Source organism: Apis dorsata, unplaced genomic scaffold (assembly GCF_000469605.1).
Source record: "Apis dorsata unplaced genomic scaffold, Apis dorsata 1.3 scaffold_631, whole genome shotgun sequence".
NCBI classification, from domain to species: Eukaryota; Metazoa; Arthropoda; class Insecta; order Hymenoptera; family Apidae; genus Apis; species Apis dorsata.
The window spans coordinates 1350263-1354679 of NW_006263826.1; the positions used below are offsets into that span (position 1 = coordinate 1350263).

Consider the following 4417-nt stretch of genomic DNA (forward strand, 5'->3'; position numbering starts at 1 on the left):
TCATTAATATTAATCTTCATAGAAATCATAGATCTTTATAGTGAAACGAAGTAAAGGAATAAATGGATTAAATGCTTACTTCAAAAAAAAAAAAAATGAAGAGCAGTATCACTTGTCGGAAGAAGATATTTTAGAAAGAGCACTTTATAGCAATATGTAATATCCAAGCCTCTTCTCGAAAGCCGTCGATATTAGGTTCTTAAGCTGCAATTTTGACGACTTTCTTCAATACTCCCAGTCAACTTAGGATCCTCCTCGGATTTTCTTTCGAAGATAATTCGTCGATCAATCAAATATGTACGCTCTTAGCTTTCGAATATATTGTTCTTCCAAGAATCTCAACCTTCAGATTAAAATATTGCAAATAATGAAATTCACCATATTTTCCATATCTTTAGACAATTAATTAGAAAAATTTAATCATGAAAAAAATTACTTTCAGAGTACTTTAGAGATGTACATACATAAGAAGAAACTGTGGTCGAAAATGTAGTGTGAAAGCCAGGTGGATCAGGTAGAATCGCTTCAGTAGGAATGTTTTACCTGCTTGAAACACTTTTTATCGCGGGACACAAAGCGGTCCGCTCAAACGGATCCTCCAGCTTTTACAACTTTGAAATCGTGCCGGTTACTTCTTCTTGAAAACATATCCGTTCTATCGTATCCTGTTGCACGAAAAAAACATCTCTCTCAGTTAGTAAAAATAAATTCTAAAAACGAAAAGAAAAGAAGCGGAGAACATATGGCAGTCTTTCACGTACCTCTTAAAAATTCGTCGCTCATTATTAAGAGCATAAGTCGTTCTTTAAGATAAATATTTAAACGTGTTGCTGGGAAAGTTTACACCTCGTCTTCTTTGTGGTAATTTCACGATGAAGATGATAGAAAGTTGAATTTCTTGATAATAAATTTCTAAAGAGTTTCTTTTGTCTCATTTTCCTATTATATCTGTTCTATTTTCTTTTATTTTGTATTCTCGTCTAATCGATACTTTATTTCCTTTATTAAATAGTTAGTTTAGTAAATAGTTTTTAAAAATCTAAACTATCTTTATGAATTTTTTTCTTTCTTTCTTTAAAACACATATTTTCGTTTCATAAATATATTTTATAAATAAAATAAAATTTCAAAAAAAATTGATGCTGGCGTGTTAATATTGTGGATGCAGGAGAGAAGAACTTGCAAGGTTTCTAAGGATAAGATGGTTGAAGCAGTATGCCAACAGATGGTCACAACCACGTGTTCTCGAGAATCGTCCCGTTCCTTGATCGTAACTTGTTAGATTATATGTGCCTGTCAAAAATTATTTCTTCAAGTAATTTACAATATAACATATTGATATAATAAAATAATAAAATAAAATAAAATGTATATATATATATATATATATGTATGTGTGTGTATATAGAATAATGTTGTATATTATAATTGTATTTGAAATACGATAAAATTCAAATTAAAAATTATAAAGATATTAATTATTACTGAAAATAATAATAAATTAATTGGTTAAATAATATATAAATAATTGTAAAAAAAATTTTTTAAAAATTAGAATAAACATTGAAAATTTTCTGAAACGACTCAGAAGATTAGGTTAGATTAGGTTAAGTTGATTGAAATTATTGATATTTTGTAATATTCTATACACATCCTTTTGAAACATCCGCATATAGGAAATTCAACATCTTTGAAGAGATTCAGTCGGAAAACATCTGCCGATGTTTTATATCCTTCGTCCAAAAGAGAATCATTTATAGGCTTCTAAAATTCCTTTGTAACTGCGACTTTACGCTTCGGATATTCGAAAGGATCACTGAAGGATTCGTTTTGTGCAACATGTGGCTGGCACGTGTTCCTCCATAGAAAGCCACAGCCCACGATTTATATAGGATTCTATAGAAGGATCCACAACTTCTTCGAGGCCAACTGCCATATAGTCTCTTTTCTCCTTGCATTCTAATAAATCAATAAGATTCTTTTACAACTTATAATTTGTGAAGGCATGATTCGATACGGTATACTCAATTGTATATAAGACAAATTTCTTCCATTGTTAACCTCTTTCGTTTTATATGTTCTTTGTTCTTTGTGTGCATCTATATACATATATATATTTATTATGTATATACGCATATATGCATATATATATACATATATTTACATTTAATACATATATTTAATTTTAGTTTTATTGTAAAATAAGAAAGAAGCGAGAAGAAGAAGAAAACAAAAAAATAAAAAATAAGAACAATTGGCATGGTTGTTTCACAACAGAACCGGATTCTTGTGGGTGTACACACTTCCTGGCCCCTTTTTTCATACGTTTCTTATTCACAGCAAGGGGGATAGAACTCCAACCTTGCGCATTGGTCTTTCAAAGAATTCCTGTGCTTTGTCCTCTTGAATTTGTATTATCGAAGGAAACTGAACTGTTCCCGAGGAAAATGCTTGAAATTAATTCAAAAAAATCGCAAAAAGGATGAACAACTTTATCTAACAATTGTTTAAATTTTAAAACTCTATATAATTCTATCAAGCTGATATAACATTCGATGTAACAATATGTTTCACAAGGAAAGAATGATCATCTTGTAAAACTTCCCACAACTCGCCCTCGGTGATCAGTGATTCGTCATGAACCTAATTTTCTGGTTTAACCGCAATTATCCGAGCATCTGAACTTTCCCATAGGGCAAAACTTTAGAATGGAATCGCTATAGGTTTCATCGCGCCTTTAACACACACATCGCATACATATGGTGATTTCCTTGGTTGAAAAAGGGAGCTCTGGAAAAGGGGATGTAGTAATGATCACCGTGGCAAGCTCATACATGTATACGCCCATACCAATCTACTTATACAGTGGTACTACCCAGTGAGTGGAAGATATCAATAGCTCGTTAAACACGACAGAGGTCTAATGAAAGTGATATACACACACATACACACACTCCCCTTTCTGGCTTCGAATTGAAATTTATTTTAAACGTTCTGCCGGCCGCCCTGGACCCTTGGGGGTGTTTTTGGAGTTCGGTTACCCCTGTATATAGGCACAGGTTGCACATGATCTCTTGAATCAAGTGCACCCCGGATTAAACTATGAGGTGGGTCTCGGCTGAGTGACCGTAACTTTTCGAGCGGAAAACGTGAGAAAACGGACGCCAGTCGATTCGCTTGTGAAACTTTTTTCTCAGAAAAAAATATAGTATAACGTTGAGTCGAAAAAAATGGCGCGAAGTTTGTTTCATTTTTTATATATATGGATCTCTGAAAACAGAAGAAATTTTAGATTCAACAATTGTAAGGAATGATGATAGGAATGATAAGAAAGATATTTATAAAGAAGAAAAGATTTTTTTAAGTTGTAAATATATAATATAAAGTTCAAGTAAAATTACTTACTCTATATTTTTAAACTATATCTATATTTCTATATTTATTGCCTTTTTGTTGTAAAAAAGTTTTTAACATTTAAAGAAAATGCAGAGTAGTCCATAAACAATGAAGAATGGGTGTAAAGAGTGTTCTCTTTCTGGCTGGTGGAAAAAAATGAGTCCCTTTTAAAAGACTGAAACCTTTTTCAGCCTCTTTAGATGCATTTTAACCATTGACGTAAAAAATATTATAATGTATTTTAAAAAATATTATATATATATTGTATTAAATACTATTTTGAAAAAATATGAATAATATAAAATAACATAAATATTAAAAAGTATGTAAAATTTAATATATAAATAATGTTTAATATTTATCAAGTATAAAAAGAAGGAAAGATGATAATAACAATCTTTATATATAATATAAAAAATTATCATGACAATCATCTGATTATTACTCATATAGGGAAAAATCGAACAAAAATTTAGAAAATTTCATAAAACAAATGCACAAATATATTTTTTCTTGTTTCCATCCTATAGTTGTACATATATACATTTAATCTCTTGTGCGATCATGATCTGCATTTCTGATTTCATCAATTCGCTTTCTCCTCATGACACGATTATAAGGCCTCTCGAGATAGAGAAGGCGAATAAGAGGGGAGCTTTCATTTGCATCACTCTTTAGATAGATGGGGGAAAATTTTTTTCCCCGATGCACGTGACAATAAGTTTCAAAGAAAATGGGCATTCCAAAAATTTAATGATGAAAATCATTTTCCCTTGATACGATATATGCATCTCGTATTAATTCTTTATTAATTTTGATTCAATTAATATACGAAAATTAAGATGATGAAAGATAAAATTGATCTTTATTATTCCCAAACAAATAGGATATATTGAAAAATTTTTAAAGAATTTAATATTTAAAAAATTTTTAATAGAATTAATTATTTAAAATTTTTATCGTATATTCATGCGATTATACAAACCTATAAAATTATTAATCTTTATGCAAAAAAAAAAAA

General features: G+C 30.0%; 1 protein-coding gene and 2 long non-coding RNA genes across 5 annotated transcripts in view; 1 reads left to right on the top strand and 2 right to left on the bottom strand.

Moving 5' to 3' along the window:
* LOC116186358 overlaps positions 1-1012 on the bottom strand; it is a 2462-nt gene extending 1450 nt beyond the window's left edge. Inside the window, exons 1-3 of one of the 3 annotated variants that reach the window (XR_004151339.1) lie at positions 762-1012; positions 461-665; positions 144-337 (exon numbers count right to left, since the gene is read on the bottom strand). This is a non-coding gene — a long non-coding RNA (uncharacterized LOC116186358). The remainder of the gene's footprint in view (positions 1-143; positions 338-460; positions 666-761) is intronic. The other 2 variants (XR_004151338.1, XR_004151337.1) reach the window with 2 other exon arrangements.
* LOC102671282 (neurogenic protein big brain) overlaps positions 1-4417 on the top strand; it is a 13593-nt gene that overhangs the window by 5210 nt on the left and 3966 nt on the right. The window lies entirely within an intron of this gene.
* On the bottom strand, positions 2510-3343 carry LOC116186359. The gene is made up of 2 exons (XR_004151340.1): positions 2949-3343; positions 2510-2790 (listed from the first exon to the last, which is right to left on the bottom strand). It is a non-coding gene; the product is annotated as an uncharacterized LOC116186359 (long non-coding RNA).